At 39.7% G+C, this 27,391-nt stretch overlaps 1 protein-coding gene across 1 annotated transcript in view; it reads right to left on the bottom strand.

Moving 5' to 3' along the window:
• LOC145989808 (monocarboxylate transporter 14) overlaps nucleotides 1–27,391 on the bottom strand; it is a 277,996-nt gene that overhangs the window by 202,052 nt on the left and 48,553 nt on the right. Inside the window, exon 2 of the mRNA XM_083125169.1 lies at nucleotides 2,481–2,531. The gene's annotated coding sequence lies outside the window, so the exon portion shown is untranslated. The remainder of the gene's footprint in view (nucleotides 1–2,480; nucleotides 2,532–27,391) is intronic.

Below are 27,391 nucleotides of genomic sequence, written 5' to 3'. Positions count from 1 at the left end.
CGTTCTTTGTGAACGCCCCTTCATCAATTTCATTACATCATCACTCATCATCATCACCGCGATTAGCCAATAGTGGTAAAAAGGCAAAGTCAAATAAACCAAATCAATCAATGTATCAATGTGTATGTGCGTGTGTGGAGGTTGAACATTGTACCCCACAGTTCAAATAAGTTCCTGCACCACAGGACATCATCCACATTTACCACGTTCACCTCATCTCCCGCTTGCAGCCCCAATTTTATGACCCTCCCCCATACATTTGCCCGCATAACTGAGGGGCGTTTAACCTCACTTGCCCTCACCAAAGCTAATGAGAAATAAGAAACGGAACTAATCCTTGATAAACTAGAACAGAAGTGGGGGCAATTACCCTTTAAGCTTCCTCCTAATCACCGCCAGAAAGAGAGCGAGAGAGAGATAGCAAAAGACAGCGGCATCCAAGTCAAGAGACATCGCTCGTGAAGATGAAAGCAGTCAGCTTCCCTCGTGCTCGAGCTTCAGCCCCTCTACATTCCCCGCACCGTGATTGTTTCCTGACAAGCAAACACTCGCGTGGGGTCGGCGCACGCCGTCTGTCACAAATCCAAAAAGAGTGTGGCTCGTTATTAAGCGGTCAGTGCCTCCTCCTCCACGTTGTCAAGCAGAATTGGTTCACTCTGAGTTAAGCATAAGAGAGTTCTCGCGATAGAAATGATTCTTTTATTTATCCAACATCCTTGATATTATCGCTGGAGTCAGAAAAGGAAGTGTAGAATTAGGAAAGAACGCGAGATAAAAAAGCTGAAAATCAATTTCCTTTGCACATTTTATCACCTCGGCAATTTTGAGCATCTGAAAATAAATACCTGATAAGGGGGTATAATTGGTACAGACTTCCTCCATATTTTTTTTTTTACCAAGTATGGTCCCAATGCGGAAGCAGCGTATGTAATAGGGCTAAACTCACAGATATCCAATTGGATTTTTATTTGGGGAAGCAGCGAGTCCAAGAACAATGTCATTTTGTCCACGTTATTGCCTACGCCTGCGCAAACTGGAAAGTCTACCTGATTTCAGCGGCTACGCATGCGCGAACTGGAAACTCAACGTTAATTTCCACAACTACGCATGCGCGAACTGGAAACTCAACCTGATTTTCCACAACTACGCATGCGCGAACTGGAAACTCAACGTTAATTTCCACAACTACGCATGCGCGAACTGTAAACTCAACGTTAAATTCCACAACTACGCATGCGCGAACTGGAAACTCAACCTGATTTTCCACAACTACGCATGCGCAAACTGGAATGTCCAACCTGAATACACTCTCTACTCTCCTCACCAAACGACAATGGCATGTAAAATGATGGCGAAGTAGCAGTAGTAAAAGCAGCAAGGTTGGGTCAGTTTTCCCATGGGGAAATCCACTCGAGATCCATATTGGGAGGTTGTTACGTAGAATACATTTTAAAACCATAAACCAATTAACGCACTACATAATTTCAAATTCGAACATGATATTGACAAATATGTTACTTAGGTATGCATTAGAACACACTAGAAAATTATAGCAATTTGAAATGAATGGTCAACTATCGGGCGTAAAAAAAAAAAAAAGAGCGCAAGGGCTTCTAGCGTTTAGGGAAATACCAGCAAAGTTTTTCGTGTGCACAAAGGGCCATTAACATTGCATATTACCCGTATTCCCCATGAGAAAAACTGGAAGATTTCTGGCTTACGACTATAGTGAAGAATGGTAGAAATTAAATGCATAAATACGACAACAAGCAAGGTAATACTCAGAATAATTGTTTGGAAATGCAGTTGAATTTTAGTACAACATCTATGAAATAGAGGTGATGGTATTTTCTGAAGCAGAGGAGGAAAGAATCAAGATGCAGGAGGCCTTTGGAAGGAACAGCGAATAGGAGCAGAGGAAGAATCTGTATACAGGTGGACCTTGGAAGGAACAAAGAATAGAAGCAGAGGAAGAATCAGGATGCAATAGGGCTTTGGAAGGAACAGCGAATAGAAGTAGAAGAAGAATCAGGATACAGGTGGACCTTGGAAGGAACAAAGAATAGGAACAGAGAAAGAAGAATCAGAATGCAGGAGGACTAGGATGGAACAAATAATGCAATCATAGGAAGAATCAGGAAATAAAAAGAGCAGAAGAAGTATGAAAATGTTGAATGGCATTAGAGGAAACAACGGGGGGGGGGGGGGGGAAGAAGAATCAAAACCCTTTAGGATCTTAAACTAAACGAAGAAAATAGACAGAAGAAGAATCCAAATTATGAATTTGAAGGAAGGAGATTCGTAAATTTAATCATTTGGTTCCTTTACATTTAAAAAGACATGCCATAAGGCAGAGAAAAACCTGGAAGACGAAACAGATAAGGCTAATCTCCTCAAATAAGTAATGCACTTACAATAAACACCTTTCGATTTCTCGATGCAAGTGTCTATATTGAAGAGAACAAATTAATAGTAATTACCTTTAGCTGGAGACTAGGAAGCAGTCTGCGCAAAAGGACAATCAATGGAGCCTGTGGAATAAGAGAACTCATGTTAAGGTTTCTAATAGTAGCTCTGTGCACAACACGAGAATTAATATAACAATATCGTATTAATTGTTTGCCAAATTAGGCTCTCAACAGATAGTTGCAATTTTTAGTGCACTTTAACTTATGGTGTAACTTATTTCTCACGGGAAATAAGATGATTTTGTTAATCTTGAGGGGAAAATTTAGTTTTGATACAAATTTTCGAGGAAAGCTTTTAAGTGAAGGAGAATAGGAGTAAAAGATCTGACTTTATGTGCGAAAAATTGGTTCATTTCTGAGTGTTGCTCACTGGTTAGCTCTGGGTCCTACTCAACCTCCAATCTAATGCGTAGTTGATAGTTGATGTATGTAAAATGAAATGCCAATATGCCCTCCCCGATGGCGTAGTGGAAACGTCGTCGCCTTGTAATCAAGGAGTTCCGGATTTGATACCCGGTGGAGGCACATAGTGGTTCGGATCCAACTTTAAACAGTACTGCAGTACCGATTAGCTTATCTGTGCATAAAGTGGACTTAAAACGAAAGAATTAAACTCAAAACTTAAATGCCAATATGTAGAAAGCTTCTATACTCTCAGATAACTGCCGATTGAATATCCTCTTGGGGCTGTGTAGGTAAGTCTGAGGGCATACGTTGGGTGTGCTCCCTATCCAGATTAACTGATAGCATTCAAGGTAAGATTTCTAATTCCTATCCTTTCTTACACTTGCAGCATTGAGCCGACCTTCGTGGCGGAGTGGTTAGCACAGCGCGCTACATGGCCTTTGCACGAGTGTTCGCTGTGTCTTCCTCAATTTTCTCGTAACATCACTTCTCCTCATCTTTGCGATTAGACAAAAATGGAAGTGTGATAATAAATAACAGAAATCTCTGTGATACAAAACGTTCCGATAGAAGGTGAAAAAACGTGGAAAACATCACGTGATTTCATGTAGCTATCGCAATTATTGCATGTATAACATGCATTATGTTCTGTTATTTCTTGGATAAAATGTTGAAAAGCGTGCGCGTTATACACGCATAAATATGGTACATTTTTGTTTTTAAGCCTAAAACTCTCCCTCCGAGTACCTAGACATAAAACACGCACGGAGCAAGGAAACTTTCCACACTACAACTCCCAGACTCTCACTCATACAACGTTCATTATTCCATAGACTACCGAACCAATTCATCAAACCAAGTAGATATATTCAGTTCATATTCATCTCTTATCACCAACTTAGAAAAAAAATGTACGTAAGTATTGCATTGTGAATATACTCTGTTTACCTTCTTAATGTTTTGGCTTGTTTATTTTTGTTTATTTTAGTTTATTATATTTTATCTTATTTTGCGTGTGTTTTTTAACACTAGTCTACTGTTTTACTGTTCTTTCTTTCCGGTTTAATTTGGCTTCTGCTGCACTGGAAATTTTAATAAATAAATAAATCAAACGCAAGAATGTTGTATTTTTCGTCGCATTTTTTGGACAAATTCATATTATTTCGCGATTTCGAATGGTGAAAAATGTTCACAGAACATGTCATTGCAAGTTTTTAAATACTTTTCGTAGCCATTAACATTTTTCGGTGCTATCGTACTTGAGATAAATCAACGTCCTTACGTATCAACCATGCTTCGTTGAAAATAAGTCTTCCCGGTATTATGTTTTAAAAGTTATATTTGTTCTTGATTAAAACACTGTTTAAAACATAAACATTGTACAGGGTTCGGTAACTAAACCTGATGGTTTTGAATTACAAATAAAAAGAAAACTCTTTCATGGAACGAATTCAATTTAATGCATCTTGTTCTACATATCAAAGCATTTTTAAAAAATAGCATGGGTGGCAGTTTCATGCAGTTTCTTGTCAATAGCATGGGTGGCAATTTCATGCAGTTTCTTGTCAAGGATAGTTAATTTTTTGAACGGCACATCTGTGAGGCGTGGCAACTGAATCTGACGGTTTTTAAATCAACACTGAAAGGACGTTGCTCGAGGAAGCGACAGTCAGCTGCTCGTTATCTCAATGCATGCCAGTCAGCATGAAACAGTGGTCTGTACAATAACGTACTTTTGTGGTTGAGACACTTTTTTTTTCATAATGAATACCATTCTACTGTGGGTAAGGAACTTCAAGGAGACGGCATCAGCAATGAAATGAATACCTGGTGGACATCGTAAGGTTCGAAAGCCAGAGAACATCGAAAGAGTTCGGGTATGTTTTGAGGAGTTATTCAAAAATTGAACTGTCCTTGACAAGAAACAGCATGAAATTGCCACCCATGCTATTTTCCTAAAATGCTTTGATATGTAGAACAACATGTATTAAATTGAATTCGTTCCATGAAAGAGTTTTGTTTTTATTTGTAATTAAAAACCATCAGGTTTAGTTGTCGGACCCTGTACAATGTTTATGTTTTAAACAGTGTTTTAACCAAGAACAAATATAACGTTTAAAACATAATGCCGGGAAGACTTATTTTCAAAGAAGTATGGTTGATAAGTAAGGACGTTGATTTCTCTCAAACGCGAAACCACCGAAAACTGTTAATGGCTACGAAACATGTTTATGAATGTTTTATTTGTCTCTAAAAAGAAAAATACACAAATTTTGCCAACCCTCATGAAGCATATCGCTGCAAGGAGTTGCATACAATTGCGGGCCTATCATCTTTTCCCCTCCAACTCCACGAATGTTGCGGATTCGGACCATGACGCTAGGGGGCTTCCGTGGGTGGAACGGTGCTTTAGGCGACAGCATCTGCCTATTCGGTCACGGTCTTCGCCGATAGCATCAACGAGAGAGGTGAGAAGTAGTCTGCGAATGTCGTCAGTGACAGTACCTGCATGCGTCTGCTGTAAAGAAGCCAAAATAGCCCCATTCCCCGCGGCTATTGTTACAGGACGAGCTTGATCCATTGCCAACATCGAAGCTGTTGCTCAAAGTATAAAGGGTCTTGAGCAGTAAATAATCAACAAAGGTCTTATTTACCAAAGAGGAAGAGAGACTCACAAAGAGTCGAGTCTGACTAGAATTTAGAGCAAAATTCTTCAACTATTTTAGACTGTTGCAGGGGCAATATTTCTTCATGTTACACAAACTCCCCCTTCGTTTCCGAAAATTTTCAGATGACTGGCTGGTTGGTAAATCCGACCAAGTCTGTTTTTCTTCCCTTAACCAGTTATAGTAGCTATATACGTACAGAATTTTTGTACAGTAAATTAAGAAAGACTGATAGTTCACAAAAGTTTTCCTTTCGGCGTTAAAATATAAATATTCAACCAAACGTTATTATGCCCCTACAACTGCACACAGAAAATGTTAATCACTGGAAGCAGAGAGTATGTACTTCATTAGTCTGTGCTAGAAGTGCAACAAGTGTATTTACAGAATGAGGTACTAGAGTGCGCGTCAAATCTCCTGCATATGGCGATAGCCAATAGCAGTGCACTGCAGCGGTACCATGTCGAAATTTCACGGAAAAGAGACAGCGTGGTTGAGCGAAACTCCTTGTTACGGAGAGCACGGCAACACCGCACGTCTGCGATTCGCTGGTGCTGGTCAGCCGTTCAAGGCCATATGCAGGAGATTTGACTCACACTCTAGTAGATGATGTTAAAGCTTCAATGTTATCCCCTACAACTGCACACAGAAAATGTTAATCACTGGAAGCAGAGAGTATGTACTTCATTAGTCTGTGCTAGAAGTGCAACAAGTGTATTTACAGAATGAGGTACTAGAGTGCGCGTCAAATCTCCTGCATATGGCGATAGCCAATAGCAGTGCACTGCAGCGGTACCATGTCGAAATTTCACGGAAAAGAGACAGCGTGGTTGAGCGAAACTCCTTGTTACGGAGAGCACGGCAACACCGCACGTCTGCGATTCGCTGGTGCTGGTCAGCCGTTCAAGGCCATATGCAGGAGATTTGACTCACACTCTAGTAGATGATGTTAAAGCTTCAATGTTATCATCCAAACCAAGTAAACCACGAATGAATAAGATATATATTTCGCCTCCGATTATTATAACATTGTATGTATTTTCATATTTGTATAGGCTATACCTAATGCGTGAATTGATATTTTAGATAAGGAAGCTTTTTTTCTTTTTAACGATTTGGGGCACACAACTGAAAGTTGCGGGGCGGGGTCGCAGAGGATGTTAGTTACTCTTCTGACTTCTCTACACACGGCTATGATTTGTTTCAATTCTGAAATCTAAAATTTTGTAAAATCAAGTAAAGGGATATGGTTATGAATAACGGTATCCATGACTATGGCCAAGATATCCAGTCCTAGACACAATTTATTGTTTCAGCTATTTATCGACACACACCAAAAAATTCCTCAACACCACCTAATTATTTTTATAAAGACCTAATTTCATGTCACTTGGGCTCTAAATTTAAACTTACACTGCTCTAAATATGAACCTACACGCCCATATGGAAAATTTTGGATAAACTCCTGCATTATGTGACCTCATGGCGCGGTGCACATAGGCTATATAATTTTTCCTTTATCATAAACAAGCACTATTTTCATAGACGATGTAAAATGTTACTCCACATAGTTAACTGTGATAAAGCCGCCCCCCGTGGCGGGGTGGTTAGCACATCGCGCTACGATGCCAGGTGTCCCGGGTTCGAATCCCGGCCTGGGCATGGATGTTTGTAACTGTCATCAATATCGTCATATCTTCACTCATCCCCATCTTTGCAAATTAGCCAAAAGTGGCACAAAAAGCTAAGTAAAATAAAACAAATCTAAATATATCATTAACTGTGAACAAATATCGATAAGTATTGACTGTACTGCTATAGGCGGCGCCAGGGAGTGAAGGGGGGGATGCATGTGGGTGTTTCCGTACCCCCTAATGTCAGTTCCGCGTCCCCGAAATTCTTGTCAATAATTCTCCAAAGTAAACACTGAATCATGATAGTATTTATTTTCACTACATGTCACACAGCTGTGTGCTGTTTGACGGGTATGATCATGAAAACTGTAGGTCCAGTCCTGCTTAGCTTTCGTGTAACTGTTGGCTCACTACCATCCAGAAACAATTTAATTTTAAGTCATCACTAAGATGGCCATTACGAGTATTAAGAAACTGCATAATCATGCTTCACTCCTTTGGACATTCGGTTATTTTTAAATATAATGTATTAGGTAATTTAACATTACACACTATTTTATTCACGAAATGCAAAAATTACTACACAGAACCACAGGAGAAAATTTGTTTGGACTAAATAAAACAAACTAAAATTGTTTTCGGCAACCAAACATCTGTTTAAATAGGAGCCAAAATATCAATGTTCACCAGTACCAAAAGTTTTCAATAATCCTACACATGTGTTTAGTTTAAGGTGACCAGACGTATAAGCCGGGATTGTCTTTTCTTTTCTTTTTAGTAAAGTAAAACGGGACGCTAAAATGTCCCTTTTTGTGGCAATTACTTATCTGCATTTGATTACTGCAACAATACACCTTCTCCACTATTACTATGTAACTATGGTATTACTGTGTAGAAATTATTTCTCATTTCAATGTCAACAATGTGCCATATTCTAAACTTCTTTAAATATTGGAATTTCTTCTCTGTTTACCTCGATGGCCCCACTGAACGAGTGTATATGAATGGTTTTAGGCAAGTGACGAATGATCTTTTAGTACAAATTTTGAAAGCTATATTGATAAGGTCAATCACACATGTGTAAACTTTTACATGCTATTTGAAAAGAATGATGTACTGCAGAAGATCCATTCATCAAAAAAATATCAATGACTTCTAATTCAAAAGGACTGCGGAGTTGAAGTGTAGTGCATATCACCATGATATGTAAGTTATTTACAGAGTATTTATTAATTAGTTTTTTCAGACACATATTTATTACGAAACAGTTTTTACTAAAAAAAAAAGTGTAAATTTTCCAGTCTTGGCTTTCCTTCTGGAAATTATTAAAAATGTCCCGTTTTGATTTAAAAATTTGGTCACAGTAATTTAGTTACCAAGAATTTTGGTTAAAATCGTCAGATTTAGGAAAGGTAAAGGTAAAGTGTTCCCCTGTGCATAGCACCACGCCATGAAGGCGTATAGGGGGTGTGGGGGTAACGCCCCACACTTTCTTGATCCGGTCATGAGTGGGGGTGATGTGATCAGCATCACGCCCCTGACCGCCTTTACCCCCCAGGGTTTCCCCCAGGTACCCATGTTATTCGACGCTGGGTGGGCGCCGGAGCCGCTTCCATCGTTAGAAAAGTTCCCGGATTTGAACCGGCCGGGGATCAAACCCGGGACCTTTAGCATGGTAGTCAGACGCGTTACCGACTGAGCCACCGCGGCCACTTCAGATTTAGGAAAGGCTACCAAATTTTATGTTTGTTGTTACCATACTTGTTTTGTTAGAGGTTTTTTTTCTGTTTATGTATTCATCATGGCGGAAGCACAAAGAAATATGTTCAGGTGTCACCCTACTGAAAATAATAAAATAAGATATTGATTTTATAGTGATAAGCTAGATCTACAGCGTATAATAGCAGTAACAGTAACTGCAGTGAGTTACTATGCATAAGGTACAATGGCGGCGATTTTTTCAGTGAAATGCACATGCAACCATGATAGTAAGATCAGCACCTGGCGCAACCTGGTGTACTGTTTCTAAAATCCTCAATTCCCAAACGATATTCATCATTATCTACAATTGAAACTACCTAGCATTATCGTTTTTCCACATTCTTTTCTTATTGCTAATCACCTACAACAAGAACGAGAACAATGTTTCTCTCATTGTCTAGGGAACGTTTACTTCAGCATTTGCAGGGTCAACGACCTGACTTCAGCAACATCGAATTGTCAGTAGGGAAAAGTGTCGTTATTGTCTGTGAAAGGAATTCTTGCTTTACGTTCAACACAATGGCGATTATATAATTCACCAGGATTCCATTTCAATGTTCTTCTATGTCCTCTGAAGTCAACTTTGTTATTACATTGACATAAACTGAAATTCAAATGTGAAAAAAATTACAAATATATAATTCGAAGAAATGATGATCGGGAAATTTTAAAGCTCCGATTATGTTTGTGATCAAGTCGTACAATTATAGCATGGATATTCGGTAAGGGGAGCAATGGGGGGGCCACACCGATTTCATTTCAGTCACAGTAATTTACATTAATTATTAAATGGGCGTTGTAGGTTCGTAATAAATTCAAACTGAAGAACTGTTTTCTTTTCTTTTTTTTTTAATTATGGGGGAAAATGTACCTTGCTTGCTCCTCCCTGGTAAATATCCGACGGACGTTCATGAATGTTAGGTATGACAAACGAATCGAATTGGCGTCTCGTTTCGTGATACGATGACGTCTACAGTGTACAGTTACCATGTGTAATTATAATTCACCATAAGCGACTAATATATAATAGCGTTCTTCATTTACACGGAATTTCTCTCTTCGAATTTAGTTATAGATTTTTTAAGTTTCATTCCTAGATTGTTTTGTTTGTTTCGTAGCCTCGACTTTTGTTCTAATTTAGTGGTTACGACTTTCGTTCCAATTCTGTAACTTCGATTTTCGTTCCAATTTAGTAACATCGACTTTCGTCGTTCGAATTTAGTTACATCGACTTTCGTCGTTCGAATTTAGTAACTTCGACTTTCGTTTCAATTTAGTAACTTCGACTTTCGTTCCAATCTAGTAGCTACGACTTTCGTTCAAATTGAGTAATTTTGACTTTCGTTCCAATTTAACTTATACATTAGTTCCAATTTAGTAACTTTGACATTAGTAGTTCCAATTTAGTAACTTTGACATTCGTACCAATTTAGTAACTTCGACTCTCGTTCCAATTTAGTAACTTCAACTTTCGTTCCAATTTAAAAACTTCGACTTTCGTTCTAATTTACTAGCATCAACTTTCGATCGATTTAGTACTTACGACTTTCATTCCAATTTAGCAGTTACGACTCGCCAGGGGTCCCGGGTTGAATCCCGGTCTGGGCATGGATGTTTGTGAGTGTCCATTCATCAATTTCATTATGTCATCACTCATCCTCATCTTCGCAAATTTGCCAAAAGTGGCACAAGAAGAGAAGTAAAATAAAGCAGTTACGACTAAAATAAATACAAATTCTAGATTCGTTGCATCGAGCTTCGTTCTAATTTCGATCGAAACATTTCGTTTAAATTTTATTTTCTTTCACAACTGTGATTTTAAGTCCTTCGTTTCCCTTCCTTTCCAACGGATCAAGATTTTCAGTTTTTTGTTTTACACTGTTTTTAGTGTTTTTGTGATAGCCAGTTTCTAGTTTTACACTTTTTAATGTTTTTGTGAATTTCAGTTTCTGATTTTACATTGGTTTTATTGTTTTGTTAACGTCAGTTTATTGTTTTATACTTTTCAAAACTGTTTTGTGAATGTCAGTTTCTGGCTTTGCACTGCCTCTATTGGTTTTGTAATTATCACTGGGTTTACACTGTTTTTATTGTTTTTTTTTTTAGAATTCCAGTTTCTGATTTTAAACTGTTTTTATTGTTTTGTGATTTTCGGTTTCTAATTTACACTTTCGTTCCTTTGTGATTGTCATTTTATGGTTTTTACACTATTTTCATTGTACAATGTAGAAATAGCATGTTTTGGTGAGTTTTTGTCCTGGTTTTAGATTTCTATCGTCTCCTATTTTTTTTTCGTTGAAATGTTGCCAACCGTACCACCGAAAAGAATATGAACTCTCCAGGCATCCACATGGCTTTGTAATAAGTTATCCCTTTCCCAAGAAACAGGTCTGGATAAAAGCCAGAATGGTTTCGACAGAAATTTATTCTGGCGATGAGTTTGCTCAACTGGCAGAAGTTCTGTTCCAGAGCTCTTATATAAATTACAGGGACTCTCAAGATTTCGGAGGCGCGCTTGCTACGTCACTGAAGTCATCATGACCCACCTCAAAGCACATAAACGTCCAGATGACGTTGGTGTTGGTCTCTTAAGTTCCAAGGAGAAAATATAGCATCAACCGATTCTGGCAAGGATGTTTTGAATGGTACTGTGGAATATTTTCGCGTGTGTTTTGTCCAATTGCGTAGGCGCGATGCCAAACTAAGGGGGCAGTTTACTTTTTCTTCTATTTCTTCGTAGACAATGCATCATTAAGAAGCCATTGTGAGAGGGGGAAAGTGGGGGGAATTGACCCCACGCCCTCCTAATCATCGCCACAGTATAATTACACACAAACCATGTTATTATAGGATTGCGCTGCAAGAGAATATTTCTTTCCATGTCGGGCTGTACTTTAATGCACAACGTATCAAACTTTGTTACAAATGAGGAAATACATGGCCTAAACGCAAGAAATATAGAAAAACTTGATACAAAACACTGCTGCCTTAACTTATGTAAAAAAAAGTCCCTTAACCCTTAAAGGACCCAGCGTGTTTTCCCGGTAAACGCACGAACGACCGAGGCATTTTCAGCGGGAATTTTAAATTTCCGCATGCTTTTATATAAAATTTTATATCTCTGGAACTAAGAAAGCTGGAGTTACAAATTACACCTCGTTTTGTTCAGTACAGATTTGGCTATAAGACTATGACATGAAGAAGAAGAGGAAGAAGAAAGAAGAGAAACTTGTTTCCTTTTTACGAAATTTGAAAATCGGCGGGCCCCCACGCGGCGACGCCGCGACGTAATGTGCAAAATTATTATTTTAGTGCGTTCGTTCCCTTGGTAAAAGTGCCATTACAAATCCCAGAACTGAGAATTATTATAATAAAATTATAAAAAAGAAAAATGTAACGAGATTTTCGGAGGACTGCCCCCCCCCAATATAACCCAAATGAAATTGAACCTTACTGGTTGTTTATCACATACCTCAAGACTCATGCAGAACTAAAACATGAATATCCGAACAAAAACAGAGTCACAGTATGTCCCAAAAGTCAGATACTACACGCAAAAGCATCGTCACCTAGGTCGTTTAAGCGTTTCATCTCTGTAATAAACAACCAAAAGGTGTGAGGAAAGAACCAAAATTGATCATTTTCAAGCTGAAAGATAAAATCCATGCTTCTGAAGCATGTTTTTTATTCTGCAGGGTCGCTCAATAAGTCCCTTAACACCCCCGTTACAAGGCCACTGCAGCGCGCAACGTGGAAATGCTGACGACCAATTGTTGCCAAACCACATTGAAACCACCCGCGCGGTCGGCGGCCATCTTGATGTCCGCCATCTTGAAAGCAACGTGATAATTTTAAACGGGAAAGGGGGTCGTGCGACACATCAGTGTGGGCTAGAATTTCACCAGGAAACCAACTGTGACATTTATTAGCACCTAACTTTTATTGTTGCATGGATAACGGTATCACAAAAGTTATAACACATGCTCAATATGCTCAATTTGTGGTACCGTTATCTCTGCAACAATTAAAGCTACGTGCTAACAAATGTCACAGTTGGTTTCCTGCTGAAATTCTAGCCCACATTGATGTGTCGCACGACCCCCTTTCCATTTAAAATTATCACGTTGGTTTCAAGATGACTGACATCATGATGGCCCCCGACCGCGCGGGTGTCGTCAATGTGGTTTGGCAACGATTGGTCGTCACCATTTCCACGTTGCGCGCTGCAGTGACCTTGTACCGGGGGTGTTAAGGGACTTATTGAGCAACCTATACAGGTGAATACATGGAAGCGACTTTTCCATAAGACAAAATTTATATAACGTAGTATAATCACATATTCTTCTTGTAGATTTAAATGTCAAATGTATAATTAATGTCGCCTAGTAGTAGGCTGTAGTGTTTTATATTTTCTCATACCAGAGTAAGGTCCAATTTTTACAATTTTTGGTAATGTATTTCGTATTGGTACGTATGTGTGAGATTCTTTGTGATTGTTCCTTCACAAATCTCATCATATCATCACTCATCCTCACCTTCGCGATTAGCGAAGCAAAATACAACAAACAAATATGGACCGATTCCCCAATATGGTCTACTCGCCGTATCTACGGTGTTTACCGTGAAATTCATTAGATGGCGTTATATACCAGACCCTCATGTGGAGTGTGAGACCAGCTGGATCCGAGTTGCAGAGGCAGCACAACGGTCAATGGAAGTTGGAAGCTCACAAACAAAAAAGGTGTATTATTTTCACAAGGAGTATGACTCTTCATATTTTTATCTCTTATTAATATTAAAACTGATGCAATAGGTGAATATCGTAGCGCTGTTAGTCTATTTTCAATGTACAATATTATCGTACCTCATCATATTGGTGGTATGTGAGGGTAGAGACACGATCAGGATTGTCCAATATAGCCAGGATGGGCCATATTGGGGAATAGAGGCCATTTTATTGTTATTGGAAATTAGTGCAGATAATCACAATTATACATTCTTAAAATCATTAGTTTACGATACAGATGATACCAATTTTTATCTGCGTCCTGCATCTTTTAATAATGTCTTTGTAATATTCATCAAGTGTTTTATATTTTTATTAATATTTGTAAATCAAGTCACATTAACCTTCTGTTTATAACAGACTCAATTTGTTTCCATGAAATTCCAGGACCTTTTTTGAGCAATTATTTCTGTAATTTGCAACGCGGGCCATATTGGGAACACCCTGTTCCCAATATGGACCACTTGTATCTTTTAAAATTTTACCTTATTGCACCTTGTATACAACAAACATAAGAACAAGCTTCTTTTTTTTATTATTCCAAATTAATCACACTTAAGTAATGGCATAGTCATTGCGTGGAAAAAAGTTGGTTAAAAAAATATCAAAGCTTAGGTGGGCCATATTCGGGTTATCTAACATATGCGTATATAGTATACATACATAGATAGGTATAAAGTACGTGTGTGCACACTAAAGCGGCATGCATTATATGCTGAAATAACAAGGATGAAAATGGATAAAGGGATCGGTTTTGAAGCCCCTCCAAAAGCAGCTAGAAACGCGGTGTATGAAAAGTAACGTTTTGAGCCTTTTTACCTCCGAAGAGCCTTTCATTCGGCCTCTGTGGAATCTCGCTATAAATAACACATCGAACTGCAAGAAATTGGCACAGTTTCTATCTGGATTATGCAAAAAAGGCTCTCGTGTGCGGACAGGTGTCAGGGACATGTGTCCCGGATTGGATGGAGCCTTTGAGCGCTGGTGGAGGAAGGCGAGGGGGATGATATTAATAGGCAAAATGTATATTTCTCTCCAAGAATGATGGAATGCTGAGAATGTTAACTACGAACAGGCGAGGATGAGGCAGAAATTGCACTTTGAGCGCTCAGAGGCCACAAGAGACATATTGCAGTTGAGGTTGGGTAGTAACCATAACAGAAACGCGATTCTCTGGGTATGAAATAAGTGGCATTCCATGTGAAATCAACCAGTTAAGAGGCCCTTTCCAACCCCACATACGTATTTTGATTCATTTGAAATTTGCCGTAATGAAAGGTCCCTCTGAGGTATGAAAATATGCAACATTGCAGATCCATATCTTTTGTATTTCCGAAATTACAGTGTTTCAAACTGTGCGATTTTAAAATATTTTTTCCAAAATCTTGTTAACTTTAAATTGCAATATTTCGGCAACCGGGGGACCTATAGAAGTGATACGGACGGCGTTGGAAAGGTCTTGAAGTGCTCTTTCACACAAGATATATCTTGCCTATGCCAGGGTAGAAAAACAATTGAAGGTGGTGTCAAGAAAACTTCGGTAGCTATTTTCTCAAAAACGGGTCTTATATTTTTTTTTTTTCAAAAAATTACTTGTCATACATACACTATAACTCAATAAGTATACAAAATCTAAAAATGGGACGCAAATGGGATTCGGAGTTATGTTAGATTTAGGTTAGGTTTGGGTAGGGTGTAGTAGGTTAGGGAATGGATGCTAACAGATCTTGATAGACAAATTCCTAATATTCAAAAGGAAAAGTCAAACAGAAATCAAATACAATATTGTTTGAATTAACGTACATGAAGCTGATGTTTAAATTCAACTTTATTATAAATACAGGGTGACTCAAATGTCCGGTTCCTTAGGCAACTTTGATATTAGCGCACATAGCGAAAAATAAAAAGAGTGGAAAGTTGCTGCAAGTAGGGAGTTTCAATCTAAAATGCTTGAATTTTCAACGTAGCATGCACCGTTCAGAATGTAGACTGGTACGACCTTCATTGGTAACCAAAAATGCTACTATACCCTGTAGTAACGTCCGTATTACACTTACAAGCCGCATCCACTTGTCTTATTCCACGGACATACGAAGCCCCAAATAATTTTGGCTCATAACTTTTTAGTAGGGCGTTTCCGGGCCAGTGTTCTTTATCTCATATTGGTACTTGGGTCAGTCTCCATCCACCCTGCAAATTTGAATCAAGGTCACAGGAACACCCTGTATGTACATAGAGTTCATATTTTTAAAATATCAGAAGGTCTGTATCATAATTATGTAGAAACTCGTCGATATGGCAATATCAGTAACCCATACGGGACGGCTCGGTGGGCGATTTTGTCTCACTACCGAAGTTCCCGTGTTCGAATCCCGGCATGGGCAAAAGGTGTTGTTTGCAATTGTTTTTTTCATGGTCGACCTCCGTGGCGGACTGGTGGTGCTACGTCGTATTGCAAAATATGTGTCACCATTGTTCTGATCAGGCGATTCTTGGAGATCACAATGTTCGCCAACACCACTCCTTCAACTTATGTTGAATAACGCTGTTATATAAGCACTTCCAAAAATCCCAGATTTGCAACTTCATAACAATGCAAAAAAAGATTATTTCCTCTTTGTAAAGAAGGGTTCAATAAGTTAAGTAATAATATTTAAACTTTCTCCACAAAGCTGCAAGCACGAGCTGAGTTTGAATGAGTTTAATTAAAAAAAGACAAGAAAACGTGCCAATTAAATTTTGAAAAGTACTGATTCTCTACAAGATAAAGACATTCAAGTTGCAATGTTTAATTATAAGTGCCGCTCTCCCATCTATTGAGAAAATTTGTAACTACAGAATTTGGAGGCACGAGCAGCTAGGGACATCTTTAGCACCTTGGGAGATATATGCGCATGCTAAGGCCACCAAATTTGACCTGCCTAACCTATCCACGTATGCATATAATAACATAAAAAAATCATGTAAATATGTGAGGCAGTTCAAATTTGGTTCATTTAAGCTAATATATGCATATGTGGATAGGTTTATCAGGTTAGGTTTGGTTCAGTTAGCATACAGGGTGGGAAATAACCTTTTGCTAGGGGTCCACAGTAAAAAGTAACAACAATTAAGAAATGATGGTAATACCATATGTTTACTACGACAATTGTGGTTACAAAAACAAAATTAAAAGTTAGTATGTCCGCCGTTTGCTTCTCTCACAGCACGAAGACGATCAGGGTAGGAGCTCAGAAGATTCGCAAACACTCCGTATTTCATTCCATGTCACGGAGGACTTGTTCCAGATGTGCAAGGAGTGTTGGCCGGGAATAGCGGTCCGGTCCGCGTTCCACTATCATCAAGGACTCAACTGCGTCCTTCAGAATAGCCCCAAAGTGCTCCGCTGCATTCAGGTCCGGTGATGCACCCGGCCATTCAGAACTGCTGAAGAAGTCAATGCCACTTCGCCGAAGAAGGTCTTGGTTTTAGCATTTGCCTTGAAGCAAGGTGCTTTGTCGTGAAGTAACTTATAATTTTGTTTTTGTGACCACAATTGTCGTAGTAAACATTTGGTATTACCATAATTTCTTAATTGTTGTTACTTTTTCCTGCAGACCCCTAGCAAAAGGTTATTTCCCACCCTGTATATCTCCCAAGGTTCTAAAGCTGTCCCGGCCCCGTGCCGATATCTTACACCCTCGATTTCGCAAACATTTAAAATATTTTCGTCAAATAAATACGTTTCTTGTAACAAAGGGTGTTTCTAAATATCGCGGAAGGTATTTTGTTACTTCTACGGTTACGAAACTTACGTTTTTTTATATTGAAGTTCCGTACGTACGTAGCGTCTATACGGCTTTTCAGGGCTTCCATAATGGATTCATGTCACAGGCGCACGTGTACACATTTTCTTTTTCTTGTTTAACTTGTGCAATGGGATAATTTGCGATATGTTATTTGTATGACGTATTGGCGGGTTGGAGATTTCAGACATTGGAATTGATTTGTGTGACATCTAATTGACAAACAAAGGAAAACTAAAGAAGCCAAGATGAGCTTGTGGAACATCGTGCACATTTCTCTTCGCAACTGCGGGCCAGAAAAGGGGAGGGTTGTATTTATGACTTGTGGGATGGGATAATTTGCAACTTCTTATTTGTATGATGGTACGGAAAGGGGAGGGTAGTATTCTGTGGAAAAGGACAACAAAGACTTTTGACATACGACTTACTTCTCTTTTGAACTTTCAAATTAACTTGGACCCGCAATTCAGCCTGCACTTGGGATAAAGAGGTAAGTTACCTTTTGAGGTTTAATTTCAGCTTTATTTCTTTGGTACCTAAATGTGTCAGTGCGAAAAATAGTATTGGGGGCAGGTGGCTCCAGCCAGTTTCTAACATATCTTCAAAAGGGACTCTATATAGAAAGGCGGGGCCGCGGTAGCGATAGGAGACGGTAGAGGCGAAGCCCGGAATCGGTGGGAACTCGGCAACCACCTCGCAACTTCAAACGGCTGTACAGTCGTAAATACTTGTTTCCGCGCTCCAGAATTTTATTATTCACAATTAGCAGCACATAATCTTCATAAAAAAAATTCAACTGCGAAATCGAGGGTGTAAGATTTCGACACGGACCCGCTGTCCATAGCTGTCAGTCGTGAAGACTTCCGTTCAAAGTACGTGTAGAATGGCTTCCAAGACTTTTCTGTTTGCTAATTCTTATTTAACTGTTAACGTGAAAAACACCAGTCAGTGGCGGTTCCACGATTATCAGCAAAGGGTAGGACTGGACTAGATGAGGCGTAGAGGTATAAACTTCATCCGATACTTCGTGACGGAGTACACAGCACACTAAGACGCTAGGTGTCCCGGGTTCGAATCACGGCCTCGGTATGAATGCTTTTGTGAGTGTCCCTTCATCAATGTCATCATTACTCACCAACATCACGCGATTAGCCAAAAGTGGCAGAGAAAATACGCTAAATAGCAACAATCAATAAAAATTAATCAATTTTCCTTAATTTCGTATAATCACCACCATCCTCATCATCGCAATTAGCCAAAAAGTGGTAGAAATGCGACGCTAAATAATAACGACGACATCGGTGTTATCGATATCGGCGTTACCTACAACCAGTGGCGGCAATTGGGTTCCAAAATTGGGGGGCAAGGACAGTTTACTTCCCTTTGTAGATAAGATTGAGCATAGTGCGGGGGTAAAAGTGGGGGGTAACTGCCCCGTATCCCCCTTAATCACCGCCACTGCCTATTCTACATTTTCCATTTATCGATTCGATATTGATATTTCTAATCGATATCGACCTTAGATTTCGGAAAAATAGTATAGCAGAGCCAAGAGTTGCGAGTTGCCACACATTATGAACATTGTAGTCCATTGAAGACACCTTGACTGAAGTGAAGGACTTAATTAATAAACGTCACATGAAGCGTTTCTGCTTGAAACAAGACGCTCCTCCACTAAAAAACACGTCCCCAGACAAGGCGATGACAAACACGTTGCACTTAACAAACAATTTGTCGTGCTTGTTGCAAATATGCGTCCTTGCAGCACGTATGACGGAATAACTTCCGTGACGTCAAACACGCTGAGTGCATAGAGAAGAAAATACTATGGTATTTAACGTGGAAGATTTTCTTAAACTACTAAATTATAATTTCCACTCTGCTTGGCAACGAGGAGATTCTTGGAATTGTGTGAGTCAAGGGGACGGAGGAGTCACGTACACCTGGTTCTTGTCGGTTTCTTCCACTTAGAAAAGGGAATGAACAGAAAATTAAGTTGCATGTTGGTCATGTCAGCTGGTCAAAACGAACATACAAGGCCATTTCTCAAGGTTTGAGTCATTAAGGATAAACACCCAGTGCTATCTGCAACCATGTCCAGGACACAATTTCATAACGTACTTATTCTGACAGAAAATTGGAAAGGATAACGGGAGTAGAAAAGCAGGGATAGAAAAAGACAAAGAGGGAAGATATATAGAAATGAAAGGAGAGAAGATGGATAACAGCGGGAGAAAGAGACAAAGAGTGAGATAAAGAGAGGAGATAGGAGAGAAAAGGGAAAACAGGAAGAAAAAGAGATGAGGGTTGAGAAAAGGAGAGAAGAGGAAACCAGCAAGAGGAGACAAAGGATAAGATGAATAGAGGAGAAGGGAGAGAAAGAGATAAGGGGTTGTTACCCTGCCCCCGTGTCAGGGCAACAGTGTTTTTTCCTTATTGAAATATTTATTAATATGTTAATTAATTAGGTAATTACGTGTATGATAAGTGTATCTCAATTTATTAAGCATGTTTAGGTTCGTATATATTCCATGCATAAAAACCATGTAGCTCTCTGTTATTTCTTCTTGTTTCGAACGTTCAAGGAAAAGGCGTACAGTTTAGCTGTTAAAGATTAAAAATTTTGAAAGAAAGGCCGTTGGCAACAGACGCCAACAAAACGTATATAAACTCCCAGATGAGAGTGGGGGAGGTCGGCTGTTGGAACTGAGACTTGGAAGGGAGAGGCTGTTTTGCTTCGGTCAGCTCGCATCGGAGGACAGATCTCCCGCAACGGATGCTGTAAGAGATTAGATTGCCGGGCAAGCTAGTGCCTTGGTGTCCAATTTACAGGTAAAAGGTAGTTTGTACTGGATGTTATTTGGAAGTAATTACGGTGCGCCGGGCAGCCTAGTGCCTCGTCACCGTGGAGGTTGAGAAATGTACACGTCGGGCGGCCTAGCGCCTGTTAAGACGTTTCTTGGAGTAACACGAGTCTACCTTGTGACAAGCGTACTCCCGATGTAATTCATGAAATGTAAAGCATCCAGGCACAAACAATAGAGATTTCCAACATCAAAATTAGAGTTTTGGCCCGATATTTAGAGGAAAGAACGTTCGGATACGACTTGTATATACTTCAAATTTTACGTTAATTAAACTTTAGAAAATATCCAAAATTTCAGTTTCTAATTTCGAAGTTGTTGGACAAGGTAATTTATCCCCTGTAACAATAAGGCTTCGCAAAGATTATCAGTTGTCTCTTGTAGTTAATTATATAATTATGTTGACTTGTAGCAACCCGAAAGCGGCCCCGGCGCCCACCCAGCGTCGAAAAACATGGGTACCTGGGGGAAACCCGGGGGGGTAAAGGCGGTCAGGGGCGTGATGCTGATCACATCACCCCCACTCACGACCGGATCAAGAAAGTGTGGGGCGTTACCCCCACACCCCCTATACGCCTTCATGGCGTGGTGCTATGCACAGGGGAACACTTTTGTAGCAACCCACGTGCATTGTCGTACAAAGGAAGATACCCCTAGACAAATCTGAGCCGAGTACGAGGTGCACCGAACCTCGAGTGCGGAGGTAAAGTGTGGGGGGCAGGCTAGTAACAGAGTGAGGAAAGAAGAGGGAAACAGCCAAAGAAAGCGACAACGGGTGAGATAGAAAGAGGAGAAGGAGGGAAAAGGAAAACAGGGGTAGAAAGAGATAATGGATGAGGATAGGAGAGAAGAAGGAAAACAGCCAGAGAATGAGACAAAGGGTGAGATAAAACGAGGAGAAAGGAGAGGAAACGGAAAACAGGAAGAGAAAGAGATAAGAGCTGAGGAAATAGGAAAGGAGAGAAATGAGAAAACAGCGAAAGAGACAAAGGGTGAGATAAGAAGAGGAGAGAAAAGGAAATCGGAGAGAAGAAGTTAAGGGGTGAGGAAAGAAGGGAAGAGGGAAAATAGCGAAAAAATGAGATAAATGGTGAGATAAAAAAGAGCAGAAAGAAGGGAAGACTATAACGGGAAGAGAAAGAATCAAAGGGTTGTATAAATTGAAGAAAAATGGGAGAGAAGGAAAAACTGAGAGGAACGAGATAAGGGTTAGAAACATGGAAAGAAAAGGAAAGTAGAAGAAAGGAGACAATGGGTGAGATAGAGGAAAAATGAGAGAGATATCAGGGAGAGAAGGAGATAAGGGTTGAGATAATGGAAAGAAAGGGGGAAAGAGACAAGAGGCTAGATTAATTGAAAGATTGAAGAGGTAAAACTGGGAGAGAGAAACACGAAGGGAGAAGGAGAGAAGAGAAGAGAGAATGCAGGGAGACATGAGATAAATAGAAGGAAAACAGGGGAGAAAGAGAGAAGGGGTAAGAGAGAGAGAAAATAATAGACAGGGAGAGAAAGAATCATAGGGTGAAATAAATAGAAAGAAAATATTAGTTATGTAGTTTGGAGTGGAGTGGAGTGGCGTGACTTTTTCAAAAGTGTTAAGGGCCATCAGTACGGCAATTATGCCTGTTATCATCTCCATCACCCACAAAAAAATACCTTAAATCTAGATTTTTCTTCATTTAATTGTTTTTTATCCGCTCAGTGATTTAGCCACAAACACTAGTAGAAAGAACTACAACTCGTGAGACAGTTAGTGCGAATATCCAATGAATAGTGGTCGAGGCTTGTCAATTCTTCATCTCTGTTTCTATGCAATTGAGGTGGAAAGGGAAAGAAGAAGAACCACATATTTATCGGGCCAGTTTGACGTTTGTTCGGTGAGCAGACGACAGAATTCCGCTTCTCCAGCGACAGTCAGTTGGAAGAGAATTTCAGCTGTACGTACTACTGTTGCCAACTTAGTATTTTGGAGCAAGGTTTGTCCAAATCACGATTCGCATCAAGGAACTATCTTCTCGCGTATTACCTAACCCGTTTCTGTTGTAGTTAAATCCAGCCTTGGGTTTTTAGTCTAGCTCTTTAAGCAGGAGTTTGTGTTCGAAAGTAATTCTGGCGCTTGTTTGAAGTCATGTGAAAATTGTGGAAACTCTTGTCGAAAGAGGAGTTTCTATGGCTCAGTCTATCCTGGTTCTCTTGTGTTATCTTTAGCAGGGTTGTTAAAGGTTCAGGAATTTTAAATAAATTCAATTCCGGTCCAGGAGAGAAAATTAAAGAGTAAATGGGTTCTGGATCGTAAAGAACCTTTTTATTTGTAAAGTATTTCAATTCGGTCCAGGAACCTTTTTTCCGGATCAATTTAAATACGGTCCTATTGGCTGTGGTTCCTGGATCGGATGCCGGGGCAACACGTAACGGGTTTGTTTGAGCTCAATGTCACGCCACGGCAATATAGTCCATTGCGTTATGTACGGTAACTCTTCGACAAGGGAGTTTTTGAACCTGGCCCACGAGAGAATAACAGCGTTAATATTTATTCCCTGTGCTAAGCTTTCTACAACTGCAGCGTGACATTCCAATGTAAAACGTACTTGCGGACATTTTTAGAAGGCAACTTTTAATCGGTCAACCCTGGTCCAGGAATTGTAAATACGTAATTTCAATTCCGGACTGGGAGAGAAAAGCAGCAAACGTAAATGAGTTCATACGAGGGTCACTATTTATATTTTGAGCCTAACAATGAAAAAACAGGAATTTGGCATTGAAAACTGCTTTATTGTTTTTCGAAGTATTCTCCTTTATGGTCAATGCACTTTTGCATTCGTTCGAACCATTTGTCAAAGCAGTTTTTCCAATCTTCTTGAGACACCTCCATAATATGGTTTTTGAACGCATCAACGGCGTCTTCCGCCGACGAAAATTGTTGTCCACGCAATTTATTCTTGACATTCGGGAACAAGAAGAAGTCATTGGGTGCCAAATCAGGACTGTACGGCGGATGACTAATCAATTCGATTTTTTGACTGTTCATAAAGTCGGTTGTTAGACGAGATGTGTGACAGCTGGCATTGTCTTGATGAAGAATGATCCGACGGCGTTTGTTTGTTTTCCGTATTTGACCGAAGACCTCTGGCAAACAAATTGTTGTGTACCATTCAGAGTTGACCGTTCTACGTTCCTCTAAAGGCACAGTTGCCACATGACCAGTTTTCCCGAAAAAACAGGCGACCATTTGTTTCGATGTGCTTCGAGCGCGAACAACTTTTGTTGGATTGGGTTCATCTTGAAACACCCATACAGTCGACTGCTGTTTACGTTCCGGCTCATATGCATATATCCATGATTCGTCACCTGTTACAATCTTATATACGTCCTTTGAAGCACCACGATTGTATTTATTGAGCATTTGTTTGCACCAATTGACGCGAGCGTCTTTTTGAGTTTTTGTCAAATTGTGTGGGATCCAACGAGAACATACCTTTCTCACAGCTAAATGATCATGTAATATTTTATATATGCTGGTGGAACTAATGCCTATGGTTGCCTCAATCTCACAGTATGTCACATGACGATCTTGCAGTATTAGGTTTTGCACAGCATCAATGTTTTCTTGAACAACAACTGATTTTGGACGACCTTCGCGAATCTCGTCGGTGAGCGAATGGCGGCCACGATTAAATTCGTTATACCAGTGTTACACAGTGGCAAAGGGATGGGGCTTCATCGCCAAATGTGGAAGTAATTTGATCGATGCACTCTTGTCTTGATAATCCACGTCGAAAATTGTAAGAAATCATCGCACGAAAATGTTCACGAGTTAATTCCATTTTATTGTTGTCGCGCAATCTCCAAGGCAGCATAAACAACACAAATGAAGCTATTGACAAAACATTTGAAGTACGTTATGGTCAATGATGCCAGACGATTCCGTGCAAACGTCAAATTGCGCCTAACTTCAATCAGTGTTGCCAAGGCTCAAAATATAAGTAGTGATTCTCGTATTTAAAGCATTTCAATTAGGTCCGGGAACCTTTTTTCAATGTAAAAATACGCAACTTGGACCGAATTTAAATTGTGCGAGAAAAAAGGTTTCGGTCCTGGAGCGGAACCCAATAGAACCCATTACAAGTTATGGGTACCTGTACCTTAACAACCCTGATCTTTAGTCCTTCCAGGCAATTGCTGCTTACTAAGGAAGCTTTAAGATCGGACTGACAAGCGACAGGTGCCCGCGACGTTTGTGACTTGGGAACGAAACATTCAAAATCAGCGTTTCACGCCATAGCAGCAAGCCTCGCTTCGCAGGCCTGCAACAGATTGGTGAAATCCTCCAGTGTGACAGGCGCCAGTGTGACTCTTGGTGCTTCGATGTGAAATCATACTTCGTGTTCCATTCCTGGAACGCATCAAAGGCTCACTCCCGCCACGCTAGCAGACCCTTACGTAACTGGGAACGTCGAATTGAGGCACGAATTCAAGCAGATGGTGCGCATATTGAACATGTAAAGTCTCAGTCCTCCTTGGAACTTCACTTTACTTCAAAGGAAGTTCCGAAAGATCATTTTCCCTCATATGTCAAGTCCACCTGAAGCTCAGTATATCCTCCCCTCAAACCTTTCCCACCAATAGCGTCCGTTTCAGGAGCTGACAGCTCTTGTCAAATCCACGTGGAGTAAATGTGATGTTGCCAAATCAGTTTCTTCAGAGATTTCTTAACGTGAGGTTGCGGTTGCGTTATCTTTGCTAGGTTCTTGTATTGTGTTGTGCCGTTTTTTTTATACAATACTAGCTGATTGCTCGGGCATTTATTTATCCCAATCTCCTATTAGACAGGAAAATAATGAATTCTAACTATAGTGTTGCTTGCTCAAGGGTGGGTTCACCAAAGAATTTAGCGACTCCGAAAACTATGGATTGGACACTAATGTAGGTCATTTTTGACATTTCATTTTTCACGCCCTCTCAACCCCCATGTCGATAGGTGATGAACTTGGAATTGAACGGCATTCGGAGTGTCACTATTCATCTTAGCGACCCCGAAAACTATGGATTCCACACCAATATCGGTCATTTTTTATTATTTTTACATGTCACCCCATTCCCACCCCCACCCCTAGGGGTGCCAAGGGTTCGAATGGCATTCGTAGTGTCGCTATTCATCTTAGCGATCCAGAAAACTATGGATTCCACACTAATATCGGTCGTTTTCGATTGTTTTTACATGTCACCACCTTCCCACACCCACCCCTAGGGGTGCCAGGGGTGTCTTACACCAACAGTATTTATTTGCAGATTGCAAGTGATATGTGTACCAAGTTTGGTTGAAATTGCTCCAGGCGTTCGAGAGTTATGCCGGAACAAACAAACACACACACACACATACTTTCTTATATATGTAGAAGATATTGACCTTGGGAGTATAACGTCGAAGTGAATAATGGATGTCTCAACACTGGAGGCAAGAGTGGCAACAGGTGCTGACTCGAAACCAGAGACACGTCCGGTCTGCTTCCTCTCGAGCTGTGTCAAAAATACCGAACTAGCGTTCGAATCAGGACCCAAACCATACTGCAGCTGTAATCATTACAATCATTCGGATGTTTGTATGCAGATATTTGTTTTCCTATATAACCTGGCTTTTTCCTCGTCCTGTATAATATATTAGTTTTCTAATGAACTTCGTATCGTCAAAATGAAAAACGTTCATGTACGTTGCCTTGTCTCCAAATTAGCTACCCATTAATTAAACCACTTAGGCACAGACATCAACATGATCCGTAAAACGTTCACAGAAATAGCCTGGGAGAAGCGGAATTATACAAAGAGATTTATTTAATTAATTAATTTATTTAGAGACATGACACTACAGGCAAATGCCCTTTACAGTGTCCTGTATTATCACATTGCTTGTTACGCAGAGTATGCAATCAATAGAATCGATGATAATATGTGTTAAAGTAATATGAAAAGGAAATAGAAAGTATCAACCTGACAAGTGAGGTTATATCTTACACATGATATGACAAGAATAGAAACGGAGAAAACAAAACAACCAAAGAAAAACTTATGAGCCACACATTGCATATAAATGATGAGCTATAAAAATAATGATAGTAAATAGCAAAAAAAATGGTCCTTAACATCAATTCTTACAACTGAACAAACCAAGTATGTACATAGAAAATGACTGATCTGCTAAATAACGTCAAATCTTGTTTTGAAAATAACTTTCAATTTCCCTTTTCCCCTTTCAAAATTAGTTATCTAAAACTAAAGTTAACTAACTCCGAAAGTATTATTGCATGTTGGTTAAAATGTGGTTCTAAATACGCGCCATACCATGAAGTTTCAGTATTTCCCGCACCTTTCTGCAACTCTCTATGCCCTGCGACAACGGATCACCGATGCAGTGTTGCCACAATCGGAGGGCACAATTTTCCTTTTTGGACCAATTTTTCCCTTCACCTAAACAAATATTATTATTAGCAGTGGTGATGGTAGCAGCAGTAGTAGTAGTAGTAATATTTTCGTTGGCCCATGTTCGTATGAATAAAAAAACGTTACACAAATTTTTCACATACATGTCAGCTACATCGCTTTCTTGCCAGATGTCCCAAGTTTGAATCCAGGTCAGGAAATCCATTAAATCGTTAATCCTCATTGTTGCAATTATCCGAAGATACAGAATAGCGACGTACAATAAACTTAACAGAAATATAAATAGATACAGGCTTATATTCAAGGGAGCAGAAATAAGAAGGAACAGAAAGAAATTTAAGAAACCAATTGTCCCTTTTGGCTAAAATTGCGGTCCGAATTTCCCTACAGACAGGAAATTTCCCTTCACGTGACAACACTGATGCGGCCATCCTTACGCGAATAAGGGATGACGTTTCATACCGGTGAATACTTACCGAGTGACAAAAGGGAGCCATATCGAACGTTCATAAGAAACTTGAAGTTATGTAGATTTTAATGCTGTAAATAGGTAAATTATGTAAGTATACTGTATTGTACAAATGGTG

The sequence above is a fragment of the Lepisma saccharinum genome, chromosome 7 (assembly GCF_977018435.1).
Source record: "Lepisma saccharinum chromosome 7, izLepSacc3.1, whole genome shotgun sequence".
Taxonomy (NCBI): Eukaryota; Metazoa; Arthropoda; class Insecta; order Zygentoma; family Lepismatidae; genus Lepisma; species Lepisma saccharinum.
The sequence above is the reverse complement of the archived record's forward strand: the minus strand, read 5'-3'. Positions and strand labels throughout refer to the sequence as shown.